The 22,363-nt window shown below is 41.7% G+C and overlaps 1 long non-coding RNA gene across 1 annotated transcript; it reads right to left on the reverse strand.

Annotated features, from left to right (window-relative positions):
- Positions 1-228: 228 nt before the first annotated feature.
- LOC109309558 lies at positions 229-17,587 on the reverse strand. The gene is made up of 3 exons (XR_002100961.1): positions 17,577-17,587; positions 2,252-2,260; positions 229-324 (listed from the first exon to the last, which is right to left on the reverse strand). It is a non-coding gene; the product is annotated as an uncharacterized LOC109309558 (long non-coding RNA).
- Positions 17,588-22,363: the final 4,776 nt, after the last annotated feature.

The following is a 22,363-nucleotide window of genomic DNA, read 5'->3' on the forward strand; positions in this document are numbered from 1 at the left end:
GAAGGTCTTCAAAATCACATTTACAAGACCTGATCTCTGGCTCCACAGACTTGGGAAGGTTTGGGGCATTTGGGCATTTCTTATTCTTTCTCAGTAGGTGTTTAGCCTTTTCCACTCTCATCTTTAAACAGGCCCTTACTTTTTGCCCCACAAGCCACTTGTTCTCAGGTTTGTCAGCATCTCCCCTCTTATGCCTAGTTATACCATGCCTAGTTTCAGGGCCATACAGACCACCTCCCCTCTATACAGCATCTGTTCTTTTGGTTGAACAATAATCATGATCTTTCAAGGCATTATGGGTACCAACAACAAACCCCAAACTCTCTTGTTGCTTGAAAAGTAATCATGATCTTTCAAACCTCATCAGGTTCTTCTAAAACGTGTGTGTGTGTGTGTGTGTAATCAGTCTTGTGTTTCTTATTCACAGACCCCAAAACAGCAGCTTTGGCATTGTGAATGTTCGTGTTTTCACACCTGACTCTCTCAGGGTTTGGTGGTGTTTTCCTCTGAGGAACCATGCAGTCTTTTCTTTTCTTTTCTTTTTTTCACTGTGTCCTTCAGCTCTGTGTGTGGTTTGGTTTGGTTTGGTTTTTGTTGTTTTGGGAGGGGGGGGCGGGTTCTAATCCATGGGGTTTCTGATCCTCAGTGTTTCTGTGGCTTTTGGTGAGTGCTGTTGGAGGCCTTCAGACTAAATCGCATCCCTCTGGTGTTTCTGGAACTTCATCTCGCTCTTTGGAGGTGTTGCATGAGATCACTTAGGAAACATTAAAATTGACATCTCATCATCAACAATTAATGTTCAAGATGAACACACACTCTGACCCTAACTCTAACCCTACCTCTAACCCCAAAATGCATGTAGTTTCAACAGTTACAAGGCTGAAAGAAACACCCATGCTTTAAAAGACCGTTAGCAGAATTAAACCCACCACCCCAAAACATACATCCACACACAGTTTCAAAAAGCTTGATTTCAGAAAATGTATCTTTCACCATGGGGTAAAGACATGAAGGGGTATGATTGTTCTGGTTTTCCATTCGTGAAGAAGGGTTTCTGTTTTGGGACAAATGTTTATAAAATGATGTTCTGACTTAAGTGTTATATTCACACACCCATAGATGACCCCTCCATCGTTAAATTAATTTTTACCTTTCTGTAGTAAAGATGCCTGTAGTACTTGCGGTTTTCCCACTAGATAAATCCTCTGTAATGAAGACCACAAGAAACAGTAAGTAAAAGACACTGTGATGAGACAGAAAAGTTGTCTATACGCATAGAGTAAAAATAGTTACATACACCCTGCCTTGGGCTGACCCTTCTGAGATTTTTCTGGTCTAAAGTTTGGCTGCTTCCTGCTGAAGGGTTGCTTTCTGGGCTTCTCAGGGTTATATCCTGATGCCTTCTGATTTTTATATTTATGATATTTTGATATTTATGAGGCCCCTCCCTCTGATTGGGGGATCATCATCAAGGACTGCCCTGGTTTTTCAATACTGGTTTCTGATTCGTTCCTGTAGACTCATTGTGATGGATTCAAATCCATTCAATTTTGGGGTGGTACCACCCTGACTGTTTCTTCTGTAAGATGTCTCACCGTGTCCTTAACTGTGACTCCTTTTATACCTCCAACCCCCATCTATATCCTCCCCTTACTTTTTCACAGATGTCATTCTTCAGTCTTTTGGGTATTTCTAATGAGATTTATTTTCATCAAAATCTGTACATAATTTACAATTTTTCCTAGTTTTACATTATATCCTGGCTACACTTTTCTCTGGAGCAGGAATTTGTAATTTATTGTTCCAATTAAGAATTCAAGGTAGGGTACCAGAGATTTAGCCTCCTCATGAATAACACCATATAAAGCAGCATTTGGGTCTCCAGCCAAGTGAATATGGTTTATAATCACCACACCCTGAGCTAAATGTTTCTCAGTGAGGCATAGACAACCCATAGAGTAACCTAATACAATTATAGCATTTGGAATACTCTCCATAGACAGCTGAGTACAAAATTCCTACACTTTCTGGTTTATATCCTCATCTGTCCGGTCCATACAGTCATGACTTCCTTGACCTGGTGCCCATAGGAGACAGCCCCTGCAATCTTCAAAAAGTCTCCGTCTCAAGCAATATTTCAGTATGCTTTAATAACAAACATGTACCAGAGATTTCATGAACCTTCTATGGCCCTGCAGAGAGATGGGGCCTGTTTGTTCATTTCCTAGCTATCTTCCAAAGGCCACAGAACCTTCTTTTTCTGAACCACCAGTTCTCTGATTGTCACAAAAACAGCTTTTCTTTTCAAATACAGGGGTTACAGGGCTGGCTTCTGCTGCATTCTCTTTCTGGTGTCATGAGAGGCTTTGCCAAGTGGCAGAGGGATTTTAAAGGAGAAACTCTACTTAACCACTGCTTAAGGAGTTCATAGTTAATTCCCACCCCACACCACCAGCACCTAATGAAGACCCCCACATCCCACCCCACAGGTGCCACTCACCAGACCCTCTGCCCCCTTGGAGACATCTTTTCCCTCAGCATCCAAAATGAGACACGTCTCTTCTCCAGAATCCTCAGCATCTACTCTGGGCACCTGGCCATCAAACATCTCAGAAAACCCTTGGATTAGGGCACTACTCTCCTTTAATCTCCCCCTATTCAGAACTATTTCTATGGTAGTATTTTCTTGCCAGACATCTTTTAGGGCTTGGTTTTAAGACAGGAACAAAGTGCCTTACTGGTACAGAATCCATATTTGCTCCGTGTGCAAAGAGATGATACAGTTAACATGGACCCACCCTGTTACCATAGAAAGCTGCTCCCTTCAAAAAAAAAAAAAAAAAAGGTAAACCTAGATTAGTTACTTCAGCAGAGCCCTTGGGGTTTAGCTTGCCTGACACTCTCATGGTCTCTGCCGGTGACTCTGATGCAGTCTGTTGGGTGTCTGCCATGGTCTGTGTATCCATTTTGGGAGTCTGGGAATCTGTCTCAACCACCTAGATCTCCTCTATAGTGCTGCCGAGAGAGGTCTGAACAATGTCTGAGGCTTCCAAAGTGTAAGAATCCATATTTACTTCTGTCTGCATTAGTGTGGTCTCAGAAAATACGTGGCCTGGTTTGGAGGGTTTTCCAACAGGATTTAGACATGAGACAGGCCAGGGACTGCCAGCCTAGCCCATTCTGATGTCACAGGAACATATGATGGAACAGGGTGTTCTGGGATGTATCATGGCAGTCAAGATGGCCACCAGCATGGCTGCCAGGGTGTTGGGCCTTATGACGTCTCAGGCCATGTGATGAAAACAGGGTGTTCTGGGACAGAACATGGCAGCCAAGATGGCCACCAACATGGTGGTCAGGGGAGGATCTTCTGATATCAGGGCATGTGATGTAGCAGGACTTCCTGTTTCATGGCCAGAAACAACCCAAAATGAAAAACTTCTGGGGGAGAAGGGGCAGGGTTTCTGGTGACAAAGGTTGGGGATTAGGGGTGGGACTTCCAGCACCAAGATGGTGGGCAAGGGTGGGGCCAGGGGTGTGGGGTGGGGCACCTGTCAGGGGGCAGGGCTTGTCAGTTATACTACTCCCCTCTTCCCAGGCTGGGTTTGTATCCATTGACCTTGTTATGTTATTGGACAGCCTGTCTGCTTTGACGGTTATTAAATTGTGTACATGTGAGACCCAAGCTTTTTAGAAATCAGTTAACACCTGCTGCCCATCCTGAACCATTAATATATTGCACGCACCCCTATAAGCCAATTCCCAAAAAGCAAACATTTAAATACCATTTTCTAAGCCAACAAATATCAGTCTACTTTCTAATACCATATAGGGAAGCTGTTGGCAACCTTTCACAAACCACACTCCAGCACGACAAGGTTTTGGTCTGGTGTAGGTCAGATGGCTTCAGTGGTGTCACGGGGTTTCTTTGCACCCAGCTGAGGCCAGGTACATGGAAGCTGTACCTGCATCACTGCCACTTTTCTCAACCCCCCAGCTCCCTGGCAGGAGCTCAACTCCTGGTACCAGCTCCCCACCAGCTGGAAGCTGTGCCCATGCCAGTACAGCTGTGCTGTATGTTGCCTACCTCTGATGTAGGGCATATTTTATCCAATAAATTCTTCATAATTACAGGGACTGAGGCATTTCAGAGTCCTTGGTCTCTTCTGCAATCTTTCTCTGGCATACTATAGTTTGTAGTCCCGCATTGTTAATAGTGTTTGCAAACAGTTTTAATAGCAAACACTATTAACAATACAGGCCCCCAATTTAGTTTCCTTTAATAAAAAAAGATTCTATTATCTACAACCATAAAGTAAACCATTAATCCTCAAAATAAGACCATCTTAATTTTTAGTAAGACTGGCCATGTAGCTATTTAATACAGTTTAACTAATGCACTTAAAAAGTCACCTAGTTTAATCCACATTAACTTTCCTGAATGCCCCTGCGTATACAAGCTCCAAAGCAGGATTTTGAACTAAACTGAATAATAATATGCTTTGGTCCCTCCAAGGCCAGATCCACTCTTAAAGACATAATCTCTGTGAAACTCTCCATAGAGAAGCATATTATAACACCAGGAAAATGATTTTGTCCATATACTATTTTCGCTTTAAATTTGTTTCTTTTTTCTCTTTATAATCATAAAATAGTTATACTTAAGAATCACGGAGGTTTTGCTTGTTTTCAATTGTGGTGTCCTCTAAGTATTGCAAAGAACCTCTTGAAATGAAAATGATTTGTGCCTGTGGACTACCTTGATGAGTGAGATTTATTATAATATTAATTGCCACTTATTTTTCTTAAAATTATGAATTCTTACTTTTTGAGAGAAATCTACTTTACGTTCAACTTGGAATGCTTTTTTTCTACTCACTTCTCCCATGGATTCTATATAGGAGGTTCCTTAAGGCAAAATACTATTTTCACATCACCAGCAAGTAAAATCTACTGCTAAGAAATAAACTAAGCTGCTATAAAGAGCCCCTGTTTACCCTAAATTTTATGTACATTCACACTAGCTGCACCTATGGCATCCAGTTTTTGCTAGTAACAATCCCTCCGAAAACTGTAATGGATCATGAGTGCAGATTTGGTCTTTGTGATATTTGTGCACCTGTAACTAGATAAGCAAACATCAAAGACTATGATACCGTTTGAATTTATCCAATCAATTTCATGCAAGTTCATGACAGAAGGGATTGCTATGATCAGTTAGTTTGATCTCTTGAAGTTACTGGGCAAGTTTATGTACCAAGTCCATAATATGTCTTAGTTAGCATACATTTTAGGCTAGGGACAGAAGTTACACATAAACCGAATTAAGTGATCAGAAACCAGTTTAAACCTATAACAGAATATAAATTTCTGTTATGTAAGCACATAAACCAGTCTTCAAAATGGCTGAAACTGGTTTAAGATAAACCTGGTTGAATGTAGTATCAGACTTAAGTGATTTAGGTGAAACCAGTTTATGGAATTTCTGTCCCAGATACCCTCCCAATTCAATTAACTCAGTCCTCCAGCATCCCAAGATGCTGTGCAGCCCTGGCCTATGCTCTCTGCTCCAGCAAAGCAGGGTAGCCCAGTCTCCAGATGTAATATCCCAGACAGCCTGGAGCCCTCCCATGTCCTGCTCTGGTAGGAATTGACCTGGGTCCCAGCTGGGGTGGAAGTAAAACCCTGACTGTAGGCTTTCCAGCATGCTTGGCACAGCCTGGCTTGGGGTCTGGAGCTAGCAGGGGGAAGGGAGGGGACCCCACTGCGGGCTTCCCCACCCTTCCTGTGCTAGTCGCAGCCTGGCTGGGAGCCTGGAATATGCTGAGGGAAAGGGATAGGGCAGCTGTTTCTCCCCCCTCCCACCATGATCTTAGCCTGCCTGCTGTCTGTGGAGAGACATGGCTGGGTCACAGGCAGCATCACCTAAAAGCCATTTGGTGATGCTACAGTTCAGTAACTCTGGTGTGTGTATGCAAGTACTAAATGCCTGTGTAGTAACAACTGTACTGCCAGTGTCTCGTGTTGATGCAGCCTGTAGGAAAAATCAGGTTTACAAATCTGTAGTGGTTCACTTTGAGAGTGCTTCTTCCATAACACACAAACACTTCATACTCCCTGCCATCCACTTCCCCTAGATAAGGGACTAGAAATCCAAGGGCATAGGGGAAAAAAAGGGAAGACACCCCAAGTCTAGAGTTAAGAGGGAACCTAGACAAGAAGAGTGGGGAACACAGAGATTTCTAGCTTCTGGAAAAAGGAACCTGAGGACATTGCTTCAGGCAAGAAAGTAACAGTAAGGCATTCCTGGTTTTGGTTTGTTTTCTATCCATCTACAAACCTAACAACATTTTTATTTTGTTTATCTATCTCAATCAATACACCTGTTTTGACCTTTTACCTTAGACTTTGTGTGGTTATTAGGATGATTTCAGGGCAGCTGGCAACATCAGGAATTCCATTTCAATGGGGATAACAAACCTATTTTCTCTTGCAAACCCAGGGATCACCAAGATTTTGGGGGTGTCTTTCCCACTAAGGTATAAGGTCTGGTCGTAATGCTGATTTAAATTAAGATTTACTAGGGGGAGACAAGTCTCCTGTAAGCAAGACTTAGTCAAAACTTGAGGAAATGTAACAAGGCAGTAAGGATAGACCCCCAAATTCTGCTGTCACCCCAAGGTGAGACCAGGCTTTTTGTCACAAGTCATTCTAATAATAGATGGGAGCTGTGACAGTAAAGGTAAGTATTTCCCTGTGCTAAATTCTTATGTGAACTCTCAACACAACATAATTCAAATGGACGTCCTTAATATATATTCAGTAAACCTTAGGAAACACAACAAGCTTTGCTGCATTAGTCACATCCTTAAGCATTATATGTTACTGAGGCAAAGCTTTTTCTGGATGATATCAACAACAAGAGGAAGATGGCGGTGAAGACAGGCCCAGCAGTGGAAATGTTAATATATGAACAGAGGGTTGTTAGCCTGCCAGCTGCCAGATTTGAGGCACTCAAAAGGTTAATTCCCTCTGGAGGTTGCCCCAGAGCCTCGCCCCATCCAGAGATGCAAGGCACCAATGAAAACTTCAAATACAGAGTTAAAGTTAATGGAAGTGTATATTGTAAAATCAGTGCCAAAACAGAAGAGCAGCAAATCCACAACATCTCAACAACAATAAACCAATCAGTAAACAGTAATACCAATACAGGCAGTCATTGGATTTATGACCCAATTGGTTACTGAATGTGATTCTGTTGAGTGACATGAAAACCAGGTCTTAAGTTGAAGCATTGCAACCTAAAACCAATTTTCCCTTAGGAACAATGTTGCCCTTGACCCTTGTTTGGTGTTGTAGCAGGTTGGAGAGAGTTCTGAGTCTGGCTTTGTTGATTTGAGTGCCTATAGTTTTGAGACGGTACTGTAATTGGAAGAATCCCTATTCCAGATCCTTAAAGTATTCATCTTGGTTGGTAGGTTTGGAGCAGATATAGTTACAATGTAAGCCTTAGCTGTAGATGATGGATCTAGTGGTGTACTTAGGGTGAAAACTGGTAGCATGAAGGTTATCTATGGCAGTTGGCTGGTTTCCAATACAATGTGATGGCAATGTGGCCATTGCAAACTTTTACTGTGCTATCTAGAGAATGAATTTTTGGAGTGTAATATTCTAGAGTTAAATTGCTGGAGGGGTGGAAGTTTTTAAAGTCCTAGTGAAATTTCGCTAGAGGTTTTGTCCCACGTGTCCATCGGTGTACCTGAGGTATACCAGGAGGATGAGTAGACAGCTACAAAGAAAATGGACTTCAAGGTCTGTAATAAATATGTTGGCATACTGGGGGGCCATATTTTTTCCATGGCAGTACCATTCATTTGCAGGTATAGGGAACCCGAAACCTGAAATAGGAAAAAGCGTCTGGACAAAGTAAGAGAAAGTAATGGAAACCGAAGCCAGAAGCAATTTTTTCATCAGGGCTAATGCTCTTCATGGCTTGTAATCTGTCCTCATGTGAGCTGTTGGTGTAGCAGAGACTAGACATCCATGGTAGCCAATAGGGAATTTGCTCAAAGCTTGCCAATAGAGACCAGTTTCTTTACAAACTCTATGGGGGCTTGAAATAGCCAACAGCTAAGAGAGCATTAACATGACCAGAAACTCCCTTCATGATGGTGCCAATGCCAGACAATGGAGTGTCCTGGATTGCCAGGTCTGTGGATCTTGGGTAATAAGTAAAAGTTGCTTGGCCTACATTCCTAGGAAATGGTAATCATCTTCTCCTGTGTTTCTAGAGGTAACTTCTTTAAGAGTTTATTTAGTTCCTTATAGTATTGTGCTATGGGGCCCTCTGTCAGGAATTGTCTTTGTTTCCTGTATGTATACTGTTTTGTTCATGACAAAAGTGGCACTTCCCTCATCTTGATGTATGAAAATATCTGGGTTGTTCTTAAGGATGGGTATGGCTTTCCATTATGCAGGACTGAAGTTGTGCACAGAGGCAGAAATAACTTATACAAAGGTCTGCAACTCTCAGGTGGATCCCAGGAGCTGTCCTTCTTCTTGTGCTGTCCAGTCCACTTTGTAGCACATTAATCCTCATCGTGGAAATATTGCCTCAAACTTAGGTGGTGGGAAAAAGTCTTGAGGTCTCCATACATCCACACTATATCACCCACAAAAAATCCTTGTATCTTTAATATTTCACATTATGGCTCCAATATCTTTCCAACAGTACCTGACTTGCATATCACTTGGTTTCTTACACGTTAAAGTACAAGAACTTACCCTAACTTTGGCATCAGATGATTCAGGGGGGAGTGTACTGGTGTTATCACAGCTCACCTTGCCTCCAAGAATGCTGGTCTCAGCTACCAGATAAACATACATTGAGCTCTCAGCACCTACTGCATGCCCTTCTCTGCTACTGTACACCAGTTGTACTTCTTCCACTCAACCTGTTCTATAAATTATGCCAAATCCCTAAAGCAATATTTATTAAAGGAATGTTTTATTACTCACCTATTTTTCCTCTGTTAAAAGAAGTAACTTGGTACCATGAGAGGATTACCATGCCACCTGCTTTGTCCCATTTTAGCAATGGGTAGCCATTCACCTTGAACACCAATTTTTGAACTTTAAAACAAACTTGGAAACTCATTGCTGTAAGAAACTAGAAGCATCACATTCCCTTTGGATCTGTTAAAATATGTGAAGCCTCTCTGTTTTGTTCTGTCTATATTAGGGAACAATAAAATAAAGAAAACTAGTATCACGCAAATGTTTCCTTTCCATAATCTTTTTTGTTTGTTTGTTTGTTTTTGCAAAAATGTTCCACAACAAATGAACATGTGAGATGTGACATTTCTAAATTGTTTCTGTAATCAGTTATTGTCTTTGTCTATGAGACAGCTTGTTTATTAAATATAATCCATCTTTGGGCAACTCAATAGAAAAAAATACTTTCAGCTTATTTCCAAATACTATAGCTAATTAGGTTTATTTTGGGTTTTTTCTGAACTAAAATAAGAATGCAGGTAGTTAAAGCCACATTTCCTAATGTATGATCCATTGTTCCTAATGTATGATGCATTGTTTCTTATATATTCTTTCACTGATGTTACTATTTACAATATTCTTTCCAGGGATTCATTTATCCTTATATTCTCATTAGATCAGCATTGTGTATGTCCCAAATCCTTTGTTGTCTTGTCTTGTCTTGTCTTGTCTTGTCTTTCACCATGGCTATTGCTCTAGCTGTGAACGTATCTTACAATTTTGTCCATTCACTCCTTATTGAACAAAGCTACATATTTATAACAGTTTATTGGCTCATTAATCACTAGTTAATAACTAGGAATACAGATACAGGACAACAAGCCAGTAGTTGATTTTGAGGATAAAAAAAGCATTTTTTTAGGAAAATTAAAATACTGCTGGACTGTATAGGATTATAAAATAACCAATGAATGCAGAGCATTGTGGTGCGGGGGGAGGAGAATAAATAATTGTCTAGAGAGGAGATAAGACAATGCTGTAGAAGATGCACACAGCAAGAACTTCTAAAAATCTGTTTTGAGATGATGGAAAACCCTGAACCTATTGAGTCAGGTTATTAATCCTGGAAACCATTCTTGTATCAGTCTAGCTACCTACTTCCCCAATTTTTACAGTAGAAAATCATTACTATGCCTACAACTGGGAGCTTGATGCCATGGATGTCACTACTCAGTAGGAATTCTCTACTACCTAGCTACATCAGTTCTGTCATGTAAGGAAATATTGAGTGCTAAATTTCTGTTGTGTTAGTAGAGAATGCTAAAAAATGAACAAAATATAAATCTTTCCAGTGTTCCAACTGCAGTGCCTTCATTTCTGCTAGTAATTAAATGAACTGGTAATCATGACTACTATTAAGAATTCTAAGGGCAGTTTGAAACTAACAAGGATTGGATTACTTTCACTCACTGTTGCCCAGACTTTGCCAATAGATAAGAGACAGACTCTGGATGTGTGTACTGGAGGTGTAAACTCAGAAGGTGGTGATAAAGAATGACTTACACAAACTCATGGACTCTAATGTGTAAGAAGAGCAAAAATGTCCCATTTCCTTTAGTGTACAAAATTTCAAATAGCAGCTTCTTATTACATAGCAGCAGGGCCAGACACAGGCATAGATGAACCAGGTGTCTAGACAGAAAGACAGCCCCCAAATGTTATCATCATCATCATCAAATTGGTCAGACCCAGAAAATGTAGTTGATGGAAGTCAACCGTGGTGGTGCTGTGTGCCCTGTGACCAGTGGGGTCCCTCAAGGCTCTGTCCTTGAGCCCATATTGTTCAACATCTTCTTCATTAATGATGTGGACATTGGCGTCAGGAGCGGACTGGCCAAGTTTGCCGATGACACCAAACTTTAGGGTAAAGCGTCCAGACCTGAGGACAGGAAGGCAATCCAGGTTGACCTTGACAGGCTCAAGAAATGGGCAGATGATAACCTGATGGCATTTAACACTGAAAAATGCAAGGTTCTCTACCTTGGGAGGAAAAACCCGCAGCACGCTTATAGGCCCAGCAGTGCTACACTTGGGGGTCATGATTGACCACAATATGAAAATGAGCCTTCAATGTGATGCTGCAGCTAGTAAAGCAAGCAAAACACTGGCTTCCATCCATAGATGCTTCTCAAGAAAATCCCAGGACATCATTCTCCCATTGTACTCAGCCTTGGTTAGGCCACAGCTGGAGTACTGAGTCCAGTTTTGGGCTCCACAATGCAAAAAGGATGTGGAGAAGCTTGAGAGAGTCCAAAGGACAGCCACACTCCTGATCAGAGGTCAGGAAAACAGACCTTACGATGAGATGCTGAGAGCTATGGGACTTTTCAGCCTGGAAAAGCGCAGGCTCAGGGGTGATCTGGTGGCCACCTATAAGTTTATAAGGGGTGCTCATCAGGATCTGGGGGAATGTCTGTTCACCATAGCGCCCCAACGAATGGCAAGATAGAATGGTCACAAACTTCTTGTGACCGTTTCAGGCTAGACATAAGGAAGAACTTCTTTACTGTCTGAGCCCCCAAGGTTTGGAATAGACTGCAGCTGGAGGTGGTTCAGGCACCTAATTTGAATGCTGGGATCCTATGACCCCTGCTGACATCCTGCACTTTGGGCAGGGGGCTGGACTCTGATCTTCCAGGTCCCTGCCAGCCATAATGTCTATGAATCTATGATTCGTCATCATCATCATCATCTTTGTCAAAGCGGTGCCTAATACTAAAAATTCACCTGTGGCCACAAGGAGTTTAAGTACTGTGCTGCTTAGCAGCTGATAAAAAGATGAAATCACTAAAGAATATCTAAGGACACCTGAGGTTGGGCATGTGGATATTAGCCTTGGATCGTCTCCATCTTCATCCTTTTCTTGTGTCAGCCTATAATAATGGTTTCAGGTGATGAATAACCTAATTGAACAAGTTTGATCAATGCTGCCTGCGAAAGATCCTTCAAATCCAGTGCGAATACAGATGCAGGAGGATGCTAACATTGATGCAAGCAAATACCATGAGTATTGAGGTGATGATCATCTGACATCAACTTAATTGGGGTGGCTATATCATCTGGATGTTCAATTCAGACAGCTGAAGCAAGTTTTATTCTCCCAGCTGAGCCAAAATGTACCTTCACAAGGAGGGTAGAGAAAGCACTTCAGGGATGTCCTCAAGGCCAAGTTAACAAAATGCAACATTGATGATGTCCGCTTATGGGAGACTATCACCAAGGACTGCCCCAAATGGAGGAAGAGTCTGCTGCAGGTATCTCAGTACTTTGAAACCTCATGACAACAGGAGATAGAAAAGTAAGAGCAGCAGAAACTATCACGGACCAAATCAAGAATTTAGTCCATCCACCCCACACGAAAGCGCACTTGAGCTGTTGTAGTCTGTCAATCCCTGATAGGCCTCACCAGCCATCTTTGGAAACACAGATAAGGCAACCATCCTCCACTGTGAGGGATTGCCGAAGAAGAAAATAAGAATACAAGGTGCGTTACTGGCAGAGTTAGTTATGACTTCAAAATCAACCTGCACAGGTTATGCCTTCTTCCAAGTTAGACGTTTGAAATACAGTCCTAAAGCCTCTGGGGTAGCCCAGCCCAAAACACTCTTTGGTTTATTTCTAATTTTAGTCCAATCTAAATTCCAAATAGGAGAGGAAAAATAGCCATGCCTCCTTTGTGGCTGGCATAGTAACTTATTCCAGTAACCTAATGTGGAGTGGGCAAGTAAGTCAACTTAGTAGGGGTGCCAGAATTGCACCCCAACCCATGCAAAGACCAGACTTCACTAGCAGCAGCAGCCCCATGGCATTGCTTTTGCAGCCACAGAAAGCTTCACAGGCACTGCCTGCTGCTGTAGGAGCAAGAGCAGGGCAGACAGACCATGCAGCAGCTGCCAGGGACTGTTTTTGAGTCCCCAGCATGGGTAAAGCTTCTACTGCCCCCTTGCCAGCTCTCGAAACCCCTATCCTCCATTTCTCATCAGCAAATTCTTTCTCCCCTTCTCCTCCTCCTCTCCTGCAAGGTTCGCCCACGGCAGAACCCTACTCCTTATGTCTGTAATTTATTCTTGAGGTTTATTCTGCTTCCATTTTAATTTAAGTGATTGATGTTCAGCCATTATTTCAGAATTTGCTTCTTTGATCTCCTATAATGTCTTAAGTAATTTGAACCTAACTCCAGCTACTTTACTGTGCCAAACTTGCATAATTTTTTTCAAATTTGTTTTTTGAGTTATCTAGAGTTTTGTCACACACGACTTTTTTTTATTACTACCTTGATTGGACTTTGAGCAAGAATGTAATATTATGGATATTACTTTGCAAAGGTATGTATGTGATTCAGGCTATCCAGTTGCCATTTATATTCCATGCAAAAAATATTAAATTAATTAAATTAACTGTAATATAATTAAATGGGTAGAATCAAATTTTACTCTGTCCCTTGTGCTTATGATTTAAAAATGTGACAACCCTCTGTGTGTGCATCAGATAAAATAATTTATAATTATTTGTAGGTGTTGTAGGGTTTCAGCCTCTTCTTGATGGGTGCCTTGCCCTCAAGCAACGTCAGGGTGAGACGGGCTCAGGTGCCACCTAGGTTGTATGGGTACTACTCCTACTCATCTGCCACATTTTTGATGTTCCCTGTTGGGGAGGCAGTTCCCTTCAGGTGGCCCCCAAAAGCAAAGAGTTCTCAACCCTGGTCTTTTCTTTGTGGGGCTCCAAACCTCCCCTTTACACCACCCTTATCACGTCCACAGCCTGGACAGACCCTGCAGGTCTTCTGGATGATATCTCCTTTCACTCCGATTGCCCACACTGGGATGGATTGGGCCTTCTTGGCCAGTACAATCTTCCCCCACAGTCAGTTCCTCAGCTTCACTTGGTACATAAAGCTGCCCTGCCTTGGGGCTGACTAGGACTCTACATGAATCTAATAGAAAGCATCCAGCATCCGCCGACGGACCCCTGGGATCCTGTCTCCCAGTACCCACTTGTTACTTGAAATAAAGGAGAAAAAATAAGAAGGGGGCAGGGGGACTTTCTTGTCCTTTCCCTCCAAGTGATTGTGGAGGTGGGCAGCCGCTCTGTGCCCCTCCCTGATCCTTCTTCCCAGCATGACTGCCTTTGGATCGCTGCTGACCTGGGGTCGCTCTCTTGCTCCTCCTGAGCTGGAGGGGCATGCAGTTCCTATGCCGGGTTGCTCTTTCCTCCCCATTGACCTGCTTGTGTGGCTTAGCAGCTTCCTGCCACCATCCCCAGCCACTGTACCTGTATTACCTGGTGGGGCTGCGGTGTAACTCTTGACTCCCCAAGCTTGGGTTTCTACCCTGCTGTGCTGGAGCCCTCTGGTCACTGCTCCACTCCTCTTGCCTGCTTTCTAGCTGGTCAATCCTCTGTTTGGCTGCTGGTGTCTCCTGGTTGGCATCTCGATCTTTCCCCACCGGCCACTCAGATGTTCTCCCAGCCGCTATTTCAGCAGCCTGCATTTTGCCGAGGCTCCAGCCCTGTCCCTTGCTGAGCCACAGCTTCAGGGAGCTCCGGAACCATGGAGCTTGTGTCTGCATTTCTTCCCAGCTGCTGTTCATTTGGGCCTCTATGGTGAGTATCGGGGCACATGGCGTTGGGGTCTGGGACACACTATAGGGGCTTTTTCTGCCCCTTTCAGACTAAGTTATATATACTGCACCAGGCCCCATCCCCTGCCCACCCCAGTTCCTGGTCCTTAAAGCTTTTTTTTTTTTTTTTTAATTCACCAGCTGCTGCAGTGGCCTCAGAGCATCTAAGGCTCACGGCAGAGCCCTTCCACACAGTGTGGGGCAGCAAGGGACAGCGGGGATTGTCCCCCAGCTGGCAGAAGCCAATGAGTGGGTTTTTTAATTTTTTATTTTTAAAGGGCCAGGAGCTGGGGTGGGCAGGGTAGCCATAGGGGGCAGGCTGAGAGAGCAGGCGGGTGTGGGTGATCATGGCAGAGCCCTCCACATGGTCACAGAGCAGCAGGGGGCACCAGTGACTGCCCCCCCACCTGGCAGCAATCAGTGAGTGTGGGCTTTTTTTTTTTTTTTAAAGAGCCAGGAGTTGGTAGAGCAGGAGAGGCAGCCACTGAGGGTGGGCAGGGGATGGAGCTGATTTAGAGATTCAGCCAATTCTCTGAATCAGCTTCATCTCAATTGATTTGGGACAGAAATTCAAGTCACCAAATCCAATCACTGTCCCCTGAATCAGCTTTATCTGAAGCAAATACTAGATGCTTTGCACAAGCCTCCAGCTGTTTCTACCCATCTGTAGTCACTTACTTTATACTTTGAAAGTTCATTGGCGTAGGAACTATTTTTGTTGTTGTTCTTTGTTTATACAGCCTTTAGTGCAATAGAATACTGCTTAAGGACTGGGAGCCTTAGGCACTACAGTAACGCAAAATAGTTTCCCATCTGTTAGTTTATCTCTTTTTTAAAATATTTCATTCATTCAATCGGAAGACTTAAATCATTACTTGTGATTTAGGTACTGTTTTGCACTCTGACTTCTTGTTAATTGTGTTATCTTATCTATATTGAAAAATTCATATGCAACTTGGTAGGATTTTTCTCTCCAAACCTTTATTGAAAATAATTATATTTACAACAGCATCTCTTTTAAAAAGCATGATCAATCAAGCAATTTTTTATATTTAAGGTAAGCTCGTGATTAACTTGTTAATTCCAGTAGCTTTTTAGATGCAAGAGTTTTCTTTGAACAAGGATAATAGACTTAAAAATAGACTTAAAATATTTAAACATTACATGTCTTTTTGGATTAACGCAGTAAATTAGTTGTAGCCACTCTTTTCTTTGATTCTAACTAAAAATTGCACAACATTTTTAATGTTTCGCCTGACCAACTTTGCACAACTGATTTAAATTTTAAAAAATGTAGCTACATTGCATTATTCAAGTTAATTAAACCAAGTTGTAAACCATTAGTTTTTAACAGACTATTTTAATGTCAGAAAATATAGATAATTATTTTTAATATACATCACATAGTAATCGACATTTGGAGATATTAATCTCGTTCCCATTTTAGCACATTGAAATGCTTCTCATTTACTTTTAACAAAATATGTTCCTTCTGCATTGACTTCACAGACTTTGAGAGTAGGTGTATATTTCATAATTTCATTTTCATATGCTTTCTGTTCTCATTTTCTGTTTATCTTGTCATTAGAAACTATCCTCCCTATCTCTGTAACCTACAGATTAATTCTTTGACAGTCAAAGGTACTATATTTTAAGCTCAGAGTCTCTGTACCCAGTAGAAAGGATCTCAATTTCTTTTTATAACAGCCTATGGTTGTTTACTTCCCGTCCTAATTCACTCTCAGGTTTTATTTATTTTTCAGCTACATTTGGCATCATTTCACTGAAAGATAAATAAATAAATTTAGGTAAATGCTTTGAGCTAATTTTGGGCAAAGAATGTTGAATACACTACCATGTTCTGGAGAAAAAAAATTTAGTTACTTTATAAGTCTTCATTAATTCTTAAGTGGACTTGCTGAACAAGCCAAACCAAAGCAAGCAAGAAAAAAAATGAAAACCCTGCCTTACCCCTCAATCTCCATTCCTTAAAATAGAGCAATAAACCTCTGTCTCTCACTCTCTCTCTCTCATATATATATATATATATATATATGTGTGTGTATGTCCTTCTCGCTCTCAAATAGAGAGAGAGAATATATAGAGAATCTATATAGAGAGAATATGTAGAAAAATCTAATGACAACTTATATATATGAGTTGTCATTAGATTTTTCTCTCTGGAGTTTAGGTATCTTATTAAAGGTATAACACTTGGCCTCATTTTTCCTGTAGAGGAGAAGGGAGTTAAACATCACGCTTTCAATAAGCAATAGGAAATATTTTCCATGTACTAAAGCCACTTCAAAAAAATAAATGAAATCCAATAAAGGCTATTAAGATATTAAGCAAAATGACATCAGTGCTTGACATACGATCCATTCATTACTTGTCTGACTATAAGTTGCCCCTCTAGCCTCTTCCCCACCCTGTTCCAAAATTCATTTTTTATTGAATTCATTTTTATTTTCAGCCTTGCAAATGTATATTAACTACCTATTAAGGCAACTAGAAGAGTAGTCTTATTTCTGCTGCATATATTTTTGCATCATCTTATAAAACACATCAAGGATATTAATTTAAATATGTAACTTATTTCTCTATAATAGAAAAGTTGAAGAGAAACTAAAATTATGGTATTGCAAAATGTGTTTTAATCACCCTTATATTATGCTGATGGTGTAAAAGAAATGCTACTTTTTAATTTAAAATAAATCCAAGTACTGCATAATGTGTGTGGTGGGCAATTTGCAATTATGATCTTCATGATGAGATTCCTCCATGAAATGAGAGGTGTATTATAATTTAAATAGAGTTGTAGATCTGGTTGATTTTAATTTGTGACCTAAGGGTCAATAGTTATTCGGTGTAATAACCCTGCAGTAATATGACTCTTCAAGGCACATTTGTATAATGAGAAATCATAACTAGTTATAGGACGTATAATGATTTTTTTTCCCTTTGCCATTCAAAAATGTTACTGTATCAGCCTGCATTTTATAGACTTAAAACTCTAGTACTTGCATGTTTTTGCTAGACAAACTTATGATGCAACCGGTAGCACCTGATTTAGTGTAGCAGTTTACAAATGCTTATTGCTTTCAATATGCAGCAATATTCTTACTCTTTAAGAACTGCACTTTGCCATCATACTGCCAATAGCTGTGACCTTGGTGGATATTTAACAGGTCTGTGTCTCACAAGGTTCTCATCTCAGCTTTCTAGCTTTATTTCAAATTCCACCAAAAGAATGACTGATTAACTGTAGAAGGGACAATTCCTATTCCTATATGACTACTGACTACAAGGAAATTACAAAAAAAAAATCACGTTTATCACTGGCAAAATAACACTCATAAAACAGAATAAAAATATTGATCTTTGCATCTCTATATTTAACTATACACCTTGAGCTGAGCTAACTTAACTATTATAAAGGTAAGAACTCATCCACATTCTGTTTTCAGTTGTGTCCCTATAATCCTCAATGGAAAATGAAATATATCGAGAATTGATCTCAAATATGTACATGTGACTCAGAATTTAAGGGCAGAAATTTTCCCTTAGAGCAATAGTAACCTAATAGTTGCAACTCTACCAATGTAAAGAGAAGTTGTTTCTTCCCTGTTTGGTGTTACTTGGTAGGGAAGATCCTCAGTACTACTACATTTTAATGGTATTTCTTAAATGGACATTTAAGGATTCCTCTCTCATTAAACCCTCAGCTGGTGTCCAAAAAGCTAACACAAGTACTATATCACATGTTGACTTAAAGACTCTTAAGATATAGTCAGATCACACTTCAGGTTCTGAGATCATGGTCAGCATAATGGATCCTAAAGCCTTGTCCAGATGTGCAGGGACACATGCTTGCAGTGACAAAAACAGTAGCAGTATGGGCATCTGGTGCTGCCTTAGTCAGGGGCAAGCAGTCAGCAATGGCCCACAACTAATCTCGCTGACCAGGGTGGGGTCCCCCCACAGCCAACACTGCCAATGGGAGGAGGGGGTCCCCCTCAACCAATCTTGCTAACTGGGGAGGTCCCCCTGCAGCCAAAACCACCGACTGGGGGTGGGGATTCCCCCCATGGCCACTTGCAAGACAGCTGATCACTGCTTCTGGAAGGGGCTGTGGCTATTTCTGGGAGGGCCACGGCACTCCATTCCCTGGCTGGCACTTGCAGGGTGTGGCACCAGTGCTTCCTCCTGCTCCTCATGCCTCTTGCCTAAGCAGGGAGTGCAACCAGTCAGGGGATCTGCTGGTGCTATCAGGCAGTGCACGTGCACCCCCCTATGGAATTCTGTGCTACTACTTTTTCCTGTAGTGTACACCCCTACACATGTGCTTTGTTGAGAGTCAAATTATTCCACTTCAGGTAAATTGCCCTTGCCCAGCTCCTCCCAGCTTCCAGCATGCTGGAGGATTTGAGGAATGACTGAAGGAATGGAGATGCTCTGGCCAGCAGCCACACCACCTCCCTGGTGGTGCCTCTGTGTTTGCTGTTGCATGCTCCTGTCATGTGCACTGTTCCACATTTTTTCCCAGAGCTTTTTTTCTGCTACTGGGACTTCCTGGTAGCAAATTTTGGCTCTGGGCCACAAATCTACAGCATAGGGCATGTTTTAACATTTCCCACATGTGGCTTCTGCTGCCATAAAGAAGCCTGTGGTGCCACTAACTGCATGTTCATCTGGACATGGCCTAGGTGAGCAACAACTGTGAGCAGCCAAGTTTTGTTTTGTTTTTTGCCACAAACTATCATGAATTGCACTTGAAAAAGTTAAAAAGCAAAGTGGACAGAGCACATCTTTCTTATACTCCCTGATAGAAATATTACTAAAAAATATCACTAAAACTATCACTGAGTTGTGCACTAGTTATATTTCAGAATGACCAGCACACATAGCTCTAGGAGGAGCACATTGTAGTATTCCAACCTGGAGTGGGTGAGTCTGGTGGGAAGGGAGATGGAGTGGGGAAAGGATAGCAAAACACATGCTTGCACATGAGAAGAAAATTGCAATTTATTTGTAAATAACATAATAGCTGCTATCCTAACCATCCTAAAATATTGCAGCAAAATGTGAATGTATAAACATTTATTTGCAGTGGGACTTTATACTACTGATGTTCTCTGGAACTTGGATAGAGATGGCCATGCAGATAAATGCCAATTTAAAGAAAACATGATTAAAATCTTAGTTTCTACATATTTGGTTTATTCATTGGATACGTTTATTCAGATTTGTCTGTTGGACTGAACCAAACATGTACATTTGCCTTTTAATGTAGGAGTTCACATTCTTCGCTGGATGTCAGCATGATAGTGCTATTCTTTAGGTTATGTCAGCCTGATAGAATTTAATAGCAACTGTACAGAAGCTAATGAACCTTCTTCATATATGACATTAGAGTTAATAGAGGAGATTCAGATAATTGTTCAAATGTTTGCATTACGTTACTTTGACAGACAAGAGAAAAACTGGAATTGTGATGTATGTTAGTAGCTTCTAAATATGATAATGATATGCAAATAATTATTCATTTTCATAATAACACATTCACACAAACTAATGTTTATTATTAGTACTTGTTCTCGTTTTGTTACAGTTTACTTTTGTAAATTAACAGTGCAATCTTTTAGGATTTTAAAGGAACTGGAAAATAAAAGTGACCATAAAGCTTGTAAATCCTTCTCAATTAAATTAAATGTGGGCATCAATTATAACAAAAAATACTCCTTCCTGTGCATAAGAAAGTATCCCCCCACCCAGTGCAAAAGATAATCATTTACCTGTCTTTTGCCATAGCAAAAAAAAGGTTAAAATGGCCAAATTTGTAATTCTTCTAGTACTGGAAAAAAATGATGACAGGTTTTTAAAGCTGTTATACATGAAGCAATATAAGAAAGACTTGCTAAGTAATGGATTCTCCTCCCTCCTACCAAATAGGAGAGAAACATCTTTTGAATCAGAAAAGGAAGAAAAACACTTGGGTCCATTTAAATATTGTATTTGCACTCTTGTTGGATTGATCAGAGACACACATGGTTTTGTGTCTGACTGGACTGACAGTAGGCTTCTGCAGGATTCATACGTCTCCCATTCACTCAGAGGAAAGTTTACAAGCTCTGCCAGTGAGCATCATTTTCTACTGGAAAGAAAAGGTCCCACCCTCCACAAGGTGGATATTAGATTAGGATCAGATTGTGATCACGTTATCTTTTTGAGGCTGGTAAGAAATTTTTTTCCTCATTGCCAGACTGACTTGGGTAAACTATTTTATTCACTTTCCTCTCAGCAGCCTTGTGGGTAGATTACATTGTAAAAAATTAATATTGTTGCACTGGGTACCTGCCAATTTGCAGTTATTTGTTCAGTGAAAGATCCAGTTCTCTGATAAACTGGGATTGAAAGTAGATTAGGAAAAGGTTGGGAATGGAACAGGACTGTAAATTTTTAGTATAGACAGCTCCATTCCTCCTCCACAGCTTTTCCCTCTTGTGTAGGGGAATGATGGTGGAAACTCAGTAATGATTTCATAGATATTAGGGCTGGAAGGGACCTCGGAAGATCAGTGAGTCCAGCCCCCCACCTGAAGGCTTGCTAGCTTTACAGCAGATGGATGAAGGTGATCAGCTTGTGGTCACTGTTACCCAGCCTCCCATCAATTACTGGGTCACTGATTAGGTCATCTCCAGTAGCCAGTATGAGGTCAAGCAGTGCTTTACCTCTCATTGGCCCGTAGACTTCTTGAGTCAGGTAGAGGTCATGCACGCATGATTGGAAGCTTTGTGACCACTCAGATTTTGCTAAGTGATCTTACCACAAGATGTCTGGGTAACTGAAGTCACCCATGACAACCAAGGTCCTCAGCCAGTTCCTGGGTGAACTCCTGGTGAAGCTCTAGACTTTGGGTGGGAGGTCTGTAGTAGACTCCCACTGTTGTGTCCCCTGTGCCTTGTTCCCCATGGATTTTAACCCAGAGGGTCTTCAGTCCATCCTGGTTGCTAACATCAGCTTGCAGGGATGTCTGTCTTGCCAAAGAGTGGGCTGTGGTCATGGAAGCCAAAGCCTTCCTGATGGCAGCAGCACCACAGTCTTTGGTTGACTACATGGATCCTCCTTAACATAGAGAACTACACCTCCACCCCTTTTGTCCCCTTGCTGTCTCCTGTACAGGGGATAGCCATCTGTACCTGTGGTCCAGTCATGGGTGGAGTCCCACCAGGTCTCCATTATCCTCATGACAACGTAATTATTTACATTAAGCAGGAGGACAAGTTCCTCCTGCTTATTCCCCAAGCTCCTGGCATTTGTGTACAGGCAGGCAAGTGTCCCCTTGGGGGCTCTTGCCTTGCCCAAAGATTGTGTGGGGGTTGGGGCAAGGGTGGGCTCCATTAAGGGCCTTGGCCTGCTGGCTTTGCAAGGGTTGCTCAGCAGGCCAGCAGTGGTGGTAGTGCCCCTTAGTTTAAAGACCGGTGGAGCAGATAAGCCAGTCTGGCTGAAAAAGAACCTCCTCCCCAAGGGAGAGAGGTGGAGGCCATCTCTTCCCAGCAGCTCACTGTCTCTCTTGCCAAAGAGTGGGCTGTGGTCATGGAAGCCAAAGCCTTCCTGATGGCAGCAGCACTACAGTCTTTGGTTGACTACATGGATCCTCCTTTCCCTCCTCAGCCCATAGACCGAGACTG

The sequence above is a fragment of the Crocodylus porosus genome, unplaced genomic scaffold (genome assembly GCF_001723895.1).
Source record: "Crocodylus porosus isolate Cpor-Errol unplaced genomic scaffold, CroPor_comp1, whole genome shotgun sequence".
In the NCBI taxonomy this organism is placed as follows: Eukaryota; Metazoa; Chordata; order Crocodylia; family Crocodylidae; genus Crocodylus; species Crocodylus porosus.